Source organism: Delphinapterus leucas, chromosome 9 (assembly GCF_059928025.1).
Source record: "Delphinapterus leucas isolate spDelLeu-1000000601 "Yukka" chromosome 9, BTC_Dleu_Yukka2, whole genome shotgun sequence".
Taxonomy (NCBI): Eukaryota; Metazoa; Chordata; class Mammalia; order Artiodactyla; family Monodontidae; genus Delphinapterus; species Delphinapterus leucas.
Window position 1 is genome coordinate 6747765 of NC_143137.1, and position 12891 is coordinate 6760655.

At 47.3% G+C, this 12891-nt stretch overlaps 3 non-coding genes across 3 annotated transcripts; 2 read left to right on the top strand and 1 right to left on the bottom strand.

Moving 5' to 3' along the window:
• Nucleotides 1-1892: 1892 nt before the first annotated feature.
• On the bottom strand, nt 1893-1964 carry TRNAC-GCA (transfer RNA cysteine (anticodon GCA)). The gene has a single exon. It is a non-coding gene; the product is annotated as a tRNA-Cys (tRNA).
• A 6731-nt stretch (nt 1965-8695) lies between these two features.
• On the top strand, nt 8696-8767 carry TRNAC-GCA (transfer RNA cysteine (anticodon GCA)). Its single transcript has one exon. It is a non-coding gene; the product is annotated as a tRNA-Cys (tRNA).
• Nucleotides 8768-12044: 3277 nt separating this feature from the next.
• Nucleotides 12045-12116, top strand: TRNAC-GCA (transfer RNA cysteine (anticodon GCA)). Its single transcript has one exon. It is a non-coding gene; the product is annotated as a tRNA-Cys (tRNA).
• Nucleotides 12117-12891: the final 775 nt, after the last annotated feature.

Genomic DNA, 12891 nt, shown 5'->3' on the forward strand with positions numbered 1-12891 from the left:
GGAGGCGTGGGGGAAGCGGGTCCCGAGAAGTGCGGAGGGGGCTGCAGGCCAGACCGCTCGGCTGGGATAGTGTGTGGGTCAGAGTGGCTGCCTGAGCCCAGCACATGCTCAGATCTGTCACCCCGCTCCCGCGCTCGCCATAGCATTGACCCGTGTGCCGCTATATCTGTGTGACTATTTGCTGGTCTATCTTGTTGATTGTGGTAACCCCATAAGTTCCTGACACGTAGTAGGCCCTCAAGTAAATGTGATGAATGAACGAAGCGTGAGCCCACCATTCTCCAGGTCAGAAAGGAAGCAGCGGGGCTGGGGGAGGGTGGCGGACTCCGGGGAGAGGACCCCGGCTGAGCCCAACGAGCCTCATTCCTGGTCTGGAAGACCCCGGTTAGTACAGCTCGGAGAAGGTGGGCTTCTGGGGCAAACCTGCTCTGGTTGACAGAGGCTTACAGGAGCAGAGGAAGGCCGGGTCCAACGAGGAGGAGGGGCCTGCCGCCCAGAGAGCCCTTCCCCAATCCCCCACCCCGACAGTTCTCTTCCTCTGGACTCTTTGGGGAAAGGGAATGTCTGGCCCAGCAATCCCAGAGTTGTTCCCTGTAGCCGCTCTAGTCTTCCATGGGCCTCCGCTGGCCTTGTTGCTGATCACCTCCCAGAACTTTGGGATACAGTGTTGACAATCTTGGCCTGGCCTCCAGGGAGAGGCCGCGGGAGACCACTCTCAGTCCCTGCCCAGCCCCATACCTGGGCAAAGCCCCCTCCTCCACACCCAAGGAATCACTGACACAGGACCCGTGTCTGTGTAGCCCGCTGTCCTGAGGATCTGAAGATATCGCAAGGTTTCACGCCATGGAAAAGGACAGTTTAAAATTCAACATCTGATCTCAGGATTCCTAAAGGCCACAGAGCCCCTTGGTAAGTGCCTTACCTGTGCTTTGGGCCTATGCCCTATCATCTTGCTGAGGTCAGCTTCCTCCTTATAGGTGTCCCTTCTTCCAGCTCGTGCCAACGTGCCACCCTCAGTCTCAATCCCTAAACTTTAAAATCCCTTAAGGGATTAGCACACTCCTTTTGTCTAGCTATCCTTATCGTTCATTTGACCATTTATTTATTATTTATTTATGGCTGCGTTGGGTCTTCGTTGCTGGGCGGGGGCTTTCTCTAGTCGTGGGAGGGCTCGAACCAGTGTCCCCTGCATTGGCAGGCGGATTCCTAACCACTGCGCCACCAGGGAAGCCCCTGACCGTTTCTTAATTTGACTCCTTTGCTCACCACAAACAGTTCTTGCTGAGCTCTGTCTTTCCTGTGTCTGGCATTGATTAGGACTCAAATATGTCTTAAGTAAGTGGATGATTCCATAACATCCACTGCTCTGATGTCTGTAAGCATCGTGAGGATAGAGTGAGGGGGCGGGTCACAGAGCCCATGCCACTATAGAGAAGATGGATTAGGGACAGTGGTGTGTTCAAGCTGGCTTACACCGGAGAGTCACTTGTTAGCATGTCTTCCCAACTCCGTGATCAGTGATCTTATGTTTGTGGCTTGACATTGGATACGGTGAGATTATTTACACCATGCAATTGGAAAACACTACAAATCAGTGCTTTGTAGCAACAACCCCAAGAGCTGGTTGTTAAACACTAACCAGCAAGCACTGATTTAGGGCAATGAAAACATGCAGAAACAAGCCTATGTAGAACAAGACCTGTGGTAAGTGAAATTAAAAAGTCAGGGTTGGAGGAACTTATCACTCTGGGGCTGTAGTGCTCAGTGACAGGGTTTTAAGTTACCCTGGACTTTTTCCCAGATTTGAGAAGGCTCGGTGTACTGCGGCCCGGGATTAGGGAAAGGAGCAGAGCCTTCAACACCAGCTCCAACTAGCAAAAGTGAAGGACAGCAGGGGGCACCTGGATTTGAACCAGGGACCTCTTGATCTGCAGTCAAATGCTCTACCCCTGAGCTATACCCCCTGACATAGGTACAGGCCTTAGTACTACCTTATACCTGTGCAGCCATGCCCAACATTCCTATAAATTTTTGCCACAGATATTCATCACGCTGGGCCTGCTGAAAGCTGCCAAGCTGGCCTCACTTTAATTTTATTTCCTTGATGCAAAATAAGAAACAGTTTCCCCCTCCCTGTAGCCACCTCCCTGCTCTTTCTGGAAAAGCACTGACACAGATATTTATAGCAGGAAGAGACTTCAGGGTCGCTAGTCTGTGCCCTTCGCAATGGGATCTGAAAACAGAGATTCAGGATTACTGGTCCCCCCAAGCACACACAGATCCTTACAGATAGGCTCAGGACCTGAATCCATCCTCCTGACTTTGGGTTCAGGACCCTGTAATTAAACCAATGACTCTCTCATCTTCCTCTTGTCCCTATCTTCCATCCATCGGAAAATGTAAAGACTACATAACGGGAGCCTCTGAAGAAATTACTCGGGACCATCAAGGGGGCTAGAATGTGGGCTTAGCGGAGCAGAGTGCCGTGCAGCTCAAGAACAACAGGGAAAAGCTAATGGGGACACTAGGATTTGATCTGGTGCGTGGACTGCGCCCTTTGGGCCAGTCCTCAGATTTCCTGTGCTTAGGAATCACCTTGGGAGCTTGTCAAACATGCAGATGCGATCTGGGGTTAGGAACAAGCTCCTCACAGAGGGTCGGGAGACCCCACTTTGAGGAACACCTGCCACAGATCTACCTCGGCTTCTTCTGCGCCACCTGCATGAAGACTTAGGTACTGAAACACCCAAGAAGGGGATGGGTTAGGAATTGTATCACTTGCCGCAGGGTCAGCCAGAGCTGGTGGGAAGAGGCAGGATGAAAACCAAGGACCACGATCAGACTGCTCACCCTCTGAAATCTGTTCTAGACCCGTGGTTCTTAATTTTAGGGTGCATCAGAATCATCTGGAGGGCTTGTTAAAACAAAGATGACTGGGCTCCCCCTGAAAGTTTCTGATTAGCAAGTTCTCAGGTAATGCTGATGCTGCTGGCCTGGGGCCATGCTTTGAGAACCACTGCTCTAGATCCACACATCTGTGACCAGGCCCTTTCACACTCGCAGTCACACCCAGGGCACCTGTTCACCATTGCTTCTTCTGTGTGTTTACCGAGCACTGGTGCCTCTACTCCACCAAAGACGTGTGTCCTGAGACCCTCTCCCTTTCCTCCCAGTGCCTGCCGGGAGCCCCGAGGGTGGTCTTCTATGTCCTGGGTTAGCCCTCTTCCCAGTTTACCATTTAGGAAGCTAAATCTTAAGAAGCTTCTGCCCCTCTCCCCAATATGGGGAAAACTCGTTCAAGCAAGTCAAGGAGCAGACCCACCTCTTCCATTCAGAGCAGCACAATTCGAGCTGAAGATCCCAGTTTGTCTCAGAAAAATCCAGCCCCAGGGGGTTGTGTTATTACTCCCGTATCACAGATGAGGAAACAGAGGACGAGAGGGTATCTTCGGCCCCACAAAGGAGAGTATCCAGGTTGGAACATGGAAGCCTGGAGTTCTCTAGAGATGCAGCCACGTCCTTGACTTTGGAGGTTTCTTGGAGCTTTTATTCAACTTTCATTTCTTAGGGTCCTACTGTGTGCTGGGCACTGTGGTGCCTTCAGCAGAAGCTGAGATTTCAGTGCTCTTTGAGGAGAAGAAATGGGCACCCATGTGTGCAACAAATGTTTCTGAGCACTTGGCCATGAGCTGGAAACTGTGCTGGGCTCCGGGGATACTGGGTGAACGGTATCAGCTCCGGGAAAAGTGGGCAGTTCCATTCTTACTGATAAAATCCACGCAGCAGTTGTCTCTGATTTTAGAGAAGAACGTTTCTCCAAGAGGCATTTTACAACTTGACATTTTACAACTGCAGTGCATCGGTGTTACCTGAGGTTTTTATTTTCTCCCTCTGAGCTCATGGTCACTTTCTCAGACCTCTTTGTGAGGAACAGTAGGGAATAAATAAGGTGGATGTGAATTTGAACCAGTGTCCTCTTGATCTGTAGCCAGAAAGTTGTGCCTCTGAGCTACAAGCCCTTGCATGTCAACAACCCCTAGTGGGTACCTTTTACTCTTGACGCCACTTTCAGACTCCAGGAACTCACTGCTGCTTCTGTGTGTCTAAGGAGCGGGCAAGCCTTTTGTATCGGTTGAATTGTGCCCCCCAAAAGGTATGTGGAAGTGCTAACCCCGGTACTTGGGAAAGTGACCCATTTAGAAACAGGGCCTTTGCAGATATTATTCGTAATTAGTTAAAATGAGGTTATAGTGGATTAGGGTGGGTCCTAATCCAATGACTCGTGTCCTTATAAAAGGAGAAGAGACAGACACACAAACAGGAAGAGGGCCGTGTGAAGACAGAGGCAGAGGTTGGAGTAACGCAGCTACAGGACAAGGAACACAGGATTGCCGGCTACCCCCAGGAGCTATCATTTTAGCATCCTGGCCACAGAAATGGGAGAAATGGGAGGGAATACACGATTCTGCATTCCCACACGGACAAATCTTGGCTGCTAAGAGTGCTTGCATGAGTTTTTGAAATGAGAGAGGAGATTAAAACATTTCTTCAAAATGCTGAGAAGACCCATTTCTGTGGCCTTGAGGCACAAGTGGAATATCTCAGGTGTACAAATATTTTGACTACCCAGAATCTATCACTCCAGGGCTTTAATACCATGCTTTTTTGTTGTTTGGTTAAGAAGACCTGTTTGTGGAACAATAATTCAATAGTTGTGTTTAGCTGATAACCTGTGCATGATGATCTTGTTCATTCACAGTAGAGACAGGAACTAATGGTGTGTTACTAGGCATATGTGAAAACCACATCCAAATGCTACAGAAGAATCTAAGGAAATACCTCCCAAAGCCAGAGTGGACTAGAAATACGTTCACTGCTCTCTCCCACGTTGGTGTACTCAACTCCCAGGTTTAAGGACCATGTGCTTGTCAACCTCATATCTGAGTGAGTGCGGAAAGCAGTCTTTAGTGAGAAATTTGAGTAACCATAGTTATCTGCCAGGATCACCAGACACTTGCTACTATACCTTATGACCTTTAAGTTATCATGACTTAACAGAAATAAGGAATATGAAATGAAATCACCAGATTTGGAAATCTGACCTATGGTTCAAGCTAGCTGTCGCTAAGCCAGATAAAGATAATTTGGTGAAAGACTGCGAATGGTATCACGCCTCTCTCCATGGAAACAACTGTTACTCATCTTAAAATATTATATTTTACTTTTTCTTTTGATGAAAACAAATCAATCTATCTTTTTTTAAGAAACAGTATGTGTCTTTTGTGTTAAGAAATCCTTCCCTTCCCTGAGAGTATAAAGATAGTCTCCTTTTTTTTTTTTTAAATGAAAGAAGTGGAAAATTTTATTTGAGCCAAATTTGAGGAATATAACCCGGGAACAGCATCTCAGAAAGTTCCAAGAACTGTTCCTGAAAGTCTCCTATTTTTTTTTTTTTTTGCAGTACACGGGCCTCTCACTGCTGTGGCCTCTCCCGTCGCGGAGCACAGGCTCAGCGGCCATGGCTCACGGGCCCATGTGGGATCCTCCCGGACAGGGGCACGAACCCGTGTCCCCTGCATCGGCAGGCGGACTCTCAACCACTGCGCCACCAGGGAAGCCCAAGTCTCCTATTTTTAATTCAAATAATTAAAAATTTTTTTCACATTTAGGTCTTTAATTCATCTGGAATCTACCTTTCTGTGTGGTGAGGGTTTTTAAGTAGTAGTAGTAGTTGTTGTTTTTAATATGGAAAACCAGTTATTTCAGTACCATTTGTTGAACAATTTGGCCCTTTCCCCGCTAGTTTGTAACACTTTCATCATGTGTTGGAGAACCATCTATTTATCATCCAACCAGGAAACCTTTGCGAGAGAAAAGAGATGCTATTCATATTGATGCTGGGACCACACGCATCAACTGGGACTGTCCCAAGCAAATTAGGACATAGAGTCACCATATTGGTCAGGGTTGTCCATAGAAACAGAACCACTAGGATGCATATAGTTATATATAGAAATAGAAAGTGATTTGTTATGAGGAATTGGCTCAGTGATTATGGAGTCTGAGAGGTTTCACCATCTGTCTTCTGCAAGCTGGAGGTCCAGGAAAGCAGGTGGTGTAGCTCCATCCAAGCTTGGAGGCCTGAGAACCAAGATAGCCAATAGTGTAAGGTCTGGTCTGAGTCCAGAGGCTGCAGAATCAGGAGCGCTGAGGTCTGAAGGCAGGAGAAAGTGACGTCCCAGCTCAAGCAGAGAGCAGATTCGCCCTTCCCCCACCTTTGTGTTCTGTCCATCCCCTCGGTGGATTGCATGCTGCCCGCCCTATAGGTGAGGGTGAGCTTCTTTGTCTGTGTGTTGATCCGTTTCTTTGTTTAACGTTTATTCATCCATTTGTACAACAAATAGTTTTGAGAGCTCAGCAAGCGCCAGACACACAGAAGAAAACAGATGAAGGGTCCGCCTTCCCGGAGCTTCCATCACGGTGAGGGTGACAGATAATTAATAAAAATCTACGTTGCTGTAATGCAGGTCATAATAGGGACTGTGAGAAAAAGAAAAACAGAGCAAAGGGCTGAAAAATGACGGGGTGCAGTTTAAACAAAGTGGCCAGAGGAGGCCTTGCTCCTGAGCAGACTCTGGACGGGGCAGTGAGTGATGGGAAGGGGCCCCGGCCTGTGTCCAGGGAAAGGTGCCAGGCTTCAAGGTGGAGCGTGTCTGAGGCTTTGGCGGAACAGCAAAGACCAGTACGGCTGGGGGCAAGCGCTGGGAACAAGAAAGGAAGGGGCTGGGGGGAGAAGCAGCCAGGGCCAGCTCCTGTGGGTTCCAAGGAGGATGGACTTGGGATTTCATTCCGAGCAGAGCAGGGAGCTGCTGAACCAAGCGGGACACAGAATCTGACTCACGTTTGAAAAGATCATGTTGGTGCCCAGTGGAAGTAGATGGACGGGGAGAAAGGAGACCTGTCAGGAGAGTGCGACAGTGGGTTTGGTGGGGGACAGACAGTAGGGCCTTGACCGCAAGTCCTGATGGTGTGCGGCCAGATGGGCTCAGATGCTGATACATCCCACCGAAGAGCCGCCATGACTTGCCGTGGGCTTTGGATGCAAAAGGGATGAATTGACAGTGGCTGGCAGGTGTCTGGCAGAGTCGCTGGGGGAATCGTGCCTTTACTTAGCTGGGCAACACAGTTGAGGGGTGGGGAGCAGGTTAAGGGTGAGAACTAATAATTTCCTCTTGCCCATGTTTGGTTTGAGAAGCGTACAGGATCTCTAAATGAAGATATCAAGTAGCAGACCCTAGCTCAGGAGAGAAGGTACCACAGGGGAGTCATCCTTCAACTTTGCATTCTCCTGTTTCTCCCCAGGTTCATCTCCCTTTTTTCTCCTTCTGTGAGGCTCTGCTCCAATAAATGCTCTTGGTTCTGCACATCTGAAATGTCTTTATTTTGTCCTCTTGCTTGAATGTTAGTTTACCTGGGTTCAGAATTCTAGATTGGAAGTTATTTTTCTTCATACCTAAAAAATATTTATTTTATAATGTTATAAAATGTCAGTAAAGACAACTTTATTATTCAATTGCACTTCTCACCAAAGCATCAAATTTTTTAAAAATTTTGAAATACATGGCTCATGTGTATAAAAGGATGTGTTTATCAGTGCTTAATACTTTGGATTATAATTCTTAGCTACAACACATTTTTTTTTTTTTTTGCGGTATGCGGGCCTCTCGCTGTTGTGGCGTCTCCCGTTGTGGAGCACAGGCTCCAGACGCGCAGGCTCCACAGCCATGGCTCATGGGCCCAGCTGCTCCGTGGCATGTGGGATCTTCCCAGACCGGGGCACGAACCCGTGTCCCCTGCATCGGCAGGTGGACTCTCAACCACTGCGCCACCAGGGAAGCCCTACAACACATTTTTTAAGTAACACACAAATAGTAAGGGAAGAAAGTACATAATTTAGAAACAATGAGAAAATATACATTTTGAACAATCCTTAGTAACTATGAATATCCTGGGTTTAATTCAGAATATTTATGTTTTTTAAAACCCTGTACAGCTGTATGCCTGAAACTAACACATTGTAAATCAAGTCTACTCCAATATAAATTTTTTTTAAAAAACCTACATTTAACAGTGCAAACAGTACATTTGAGGCTGCAGAGATTGGAGATATGGTTTGAGTTTTTTACTTCCTTGGGGGAAAAAATGTGTTTTTTCCCTGCTAAAATATTGGGTTGTCCAAAACATTAGTTTGTAACATCTTATGGAGAAACCTGAACGAACGTTTTGGCCAACCCAATACATATCTGTCAGAGCTATTTAATTTTACTTTATTTATGTCTATATTTTCACTTATACAGTTTTTAGAAATAACATTTTCCTAATTATAATAAAGCAATAAAAATGTATAAATCCACAGGACAAAAAGCAGATGGATGAGGGATAATTAGTTTCACACAGAAGAAAAAAGGAAACAAACAAACAGCTGACATTCAGTCTGTAGAGGAATCATCCAACAAGAAGTAAGCACTTTTGTGGGAAATGAAGGGGAGGTTGGTGACCAGAGGGCGTCGCTGAGGGATGCAGTTCTGCAGGTTCTCACCAGCTCGCCGAGAATGGCTGATAATTGCAGTGTACAGCATACCTGGATATTGAGACATACTGAAATGATGCAAGTTAAGAACCTGGAACCTGTGGCGGGGGTATAGCTCAGGGGTAGAGCATTTGACTGCAGATCAAGAGGTCCCCGGTTCAAATCCGGGTGCCCCCTGTCAGTTTTCTTTCCATCCTGAATCCACACAGGTGGTCACTGTAGACCTCCTCAGTACCAACACCCGCCCCTTGTTAGGTAGCTCTCTAAATTTGGCTACTTTCCTCTAGAGGGGCTTAGCAGACAGGACAGGAGAGGGGAGAAAAGGTAGGAAAGGTCATCTTCTGACTCAGGAAATGGTTGGAAGTTTTCCTCATCCAGAATTAGAGGCTTTGTCTTAATCCGAGGAGAAACGTGTGTGCTAGGTCAGTTCTCCCATTTACTATTTCTCTTTTCAAGTGAGTTAATAGGCAGGAAGGTCCAGGGAGCCGACTGAATTAGCAGTTGTGCCCCAGAGACCCTAAGGAGGGATCTGGATACCCTTTATTTTAAAAACAACACATACTCTACTCTTCCTCCCACCTCTTCCTACCCTGCAAACACTAGCCAATCGGACAGACACGTTTGGGGGAAGACGATACTGGATGATTCTAAAGGGCATTTTGCCTAAACGTGTATGATTATCAAAGCCGATGCCCTTTGCAGGGGCCTGAGAAGCTGCCAGGAGGGCAAGGAGGGAGAGGGTGGGAAGGAGACCTGGTGGAAAAGGTGTTCATCTGCCATGGGGCAGACCCCCGGCTTCGTGGAAGGCCACGAATACCCAGGTGGCTGGCTGAGTTACAGATCCAGATAGCATTATGGGTGGAAAGATGCTTTTTAGATAATAACAGCTCATAGGTAGATCATTTAAACATGGATCATGGGGTCTCTGATCCATAATCCAGGTAGTCCTACCTGCTATCACTTTAAAAAAATTAATAGACATTGTTTTTTAGAGCAGTTTTAGGTTTACAGAAAAATGGAGCAGTAAGTATAGAGAGTTCCCCTCTACCCCTCACCTCAGCTGCCACCTCCCGGTTGCCCCATCATTAACATTTTACAATAGTGTGACATTTGATAAAAATGGTGAATGAATATTGATACATTATTATTAACCGAAGTCCATGGTTTACATTAAGGTTCATGCTTTGTGTTGTACAGTTTTGTAGAGTTTTGTGGGGTTTTGGCAAATGCATAACGTCATGTACCCACAATTGAAATACCACACAAAATAGTTTCACTGCCCTAAAAACTCCCCCTGCTATACTTAAGAGGAATAACCCCCTCTGTGTACCTGCCTGCCAGCCTCTCTCCCTCCGCAACAAATCCCTGGCAACCACTGATCCTGGACCGTGCAGCGTCTGCGTCTGGAGGACATAGGAACCAGGCCTCTGGGCAGAGGCAAGCCGAGGCTGGCAGGCAGGTACACAGAGGGGTTTGGGGGCCTGGGAGTGGGGTTGGGGGTCGGGTATGGAGGTGGTCACCAGCCCAGCGAGGTCACCGAGGGACTTCATTCTCTGGGCGTGTGCCTGGGGCAGAGCACACCAGGTGTCCTTACACGCCTGCACCACCGCCCAACCTGCAACAGGAGCCAGAGCGAGAAGACCTCTTTCTCCTGCAGTGTCCCTCCTGCGCCCTCTACTGACAACTGTTAACATTGTGCTCACTTAAAGGAGAAATGCTTAAAGAATCCAGCCCGTTATCCCACAGCAGGTACAGAAGGGTGAATTTGGAGCTACCAGTCAATAAATTGATAACTGGCACGCCATGTGATGTGTTTTGGCCAACAGGATGTTGGTAGATATGATACAAGCAGGGCCTTGAGATCTACTTGCAAGGTTGGGCTTACCCTCTGGGACTTCCACTCTTACCCTGAGATGTGCTGGCCCAGTAAGGTTCTCTCCTTCAGCCTGGGCCCCAACATGAACACACAAGGCCCAGCCCTGAGCCCAATTCACTGAGAGGAGCTAAGGCCAACTAGACCCACAGCTTGAGGCCCACCCACCCGGCCAAGCCCAGCCTAGACCAGCCGATTCAAATTCAACCTGCAAACCCATGGGCGTGACAATAAATGCTTATCATTGTGTGTTAGTGGTCGGGGGTGGCTTGTTATGCAACATTATTGTGAATAAGACTGGCAAATACTGAAATCGGTATCTAGGAGGAGGCTCTGGCTGTACCCAAATGTAGAAGGGAGCACGGTGGTTTCTTTTGCATACCCAGTTTCTGTGACTGTGTGTGCTTCCTATTTTGTTCAGTCTCTGAATGTAGATGTTTATTGAGGTAAGTCTGTTCCTGTACTGTCACTGGATTTGGCATATGTGAGGGGTGGATAACTTATCTTTTAAGTTCATATGTTTCCAGATCAAGGGATCTTATGTAGATCCTGGACTTTGACTGCCTGAGGCTCTGGGGACTTGGGGTAAAGCTGAGTATATTTTGCACATGGGAGAGATGTAAATAATTATGACCGAGAGGGCAGACCGTGATAGATTAAACAGTTAGCCCCCGTTCTTCACTTCTTCTATCTGTGCCCTTTGCCACAAGACTTTTCAGATCCTCCCATTAGAAGTGGGATATATTTCCCTGCCTTTGATATACGGCTTGGTCCTGTGACTGGCTTTGACTGATGGGATGTTAGCTCACGTGATACAAGCAGAGGCTTGCAACCTGCTTGCATTGTTGGGCTCGCCTTTTTGAGTTTCTGCCATTGCCCATAAATCTCTCTCATTCCCACTTCATCACTTTTCCATGCATTGCATCCTCTCTTTAGGTTGCTTTTTGCATCTGGCACTGGAAGGATGCAGCAAATGGAGAGGGAAGAGGAAGAAAAGAAGAGATAAAGGAGGCGGTTCTTCTCCTGCCCAATATGTTTAGCGCAAAGAGGCCCTTAAGCATAGCTGTGGATTCTAGCTGTGACTTGGTCATTAATCTGTTGTGTTTTGTTTGGGCATGATTTTAATTACTACTGTCATTTTTGTCAGATCTGTACCATGAAGATTAAATCAATAGCTCCAAAGCTATCTGTGAGTCAGAATCATTAGGAGCTTGTTAGAGGCACACACTGTCCCCTCGTCCCCTTCCCAGAGAGTCTGGTTTAGGGATTCTCAGGTGGGGCCCAAGAGCATTTACATTTGCCCAGCCCTGCCCTTTCCACTGTAACCTCAAAGAGTCCGTTGAGTAGCCAATGCTTCGAGTCCTGTTCTTCTAGGTGGGTCGGAAGGATGTTCCAGCTGCAAACCTCAGTGAGTTCAACGCCAGTGCCTTCAGCCAGGGGAAGGGGGTGGGCACAGTGAGAAGAGCATCCCTTTGCAGGGGTGTGGGATGGAAGAGCACTAGCAAGTACACAACTCAAAATGTGACACCCAGGATGTGGCTCTGCAGGTTTAGGGTTCTTATTAAATATAGGTGAGTAGGTGGAGGTATAGCTCAGGGGTAGAGCATTTGACTGCAGATCAAGAGGTCCCTGGTTCAAGTCCAGGTGCCCCCTGCCCAAACTTGCTTTTACTCACTGAACACAAGGTTCTACCTCCAGCTTTTTCCACCACACTGATTCAGCCTGCAAAGGGAAGAAGCAGTGCAAGTCTTCACCAGAACCCCTCCCCTGACACCTGCAGCTCTGGATGAACCCGATTTCTTCAAGGAGGAGTCAGTTCTCATAGGTCCTTTAGTGAACGTTTATTCACTTTTCTTTTTACATTTTTTGCCCAGCATGTGAATCCTTTTAACTCCTTTTCTGGGGAATTCACAATTGTCTCAGTCTTGGAGGAAGACAGGAACCTGTCTGTGGCTGAGGTAGACAAAAATGCCAGGAGAAAGAGAGAGAGATTGATTTTCTTTTAATTTAATTTAATTTATTTTTTTATATGGCAGGTTCTTATTAGTTATCTCTTTTATACATATTAGTGTATATATGTCAATCCCAATCTCCCAATCCATCCCCCCACCCCACCACTTTCCCCCCTTGGTGTCCATATGTTTGTTGAGAGAGACTGGTTTGAAGGAATCGGCTCACATGACATTGAGGGCTCTGGCAAGTCTTAACCTTGCAGGTCAGCAGGCTGGAGACCCAGGGAAGAGTTGACATTGCAGTTTGAGTCCGAAGGCTGTCTGGAGGCAGAATTCCCTATTTCTCAGGGGACTTCAGTCTTTTTCTCTTAAGGCTTTCAACTAATTGCATGGGGCCCATCCACATTATAGAGGGTCATCTGCTTTACTCAGGGTCTACTGATGTAAATGTAACTCACATCTAAAAAATATCTTCA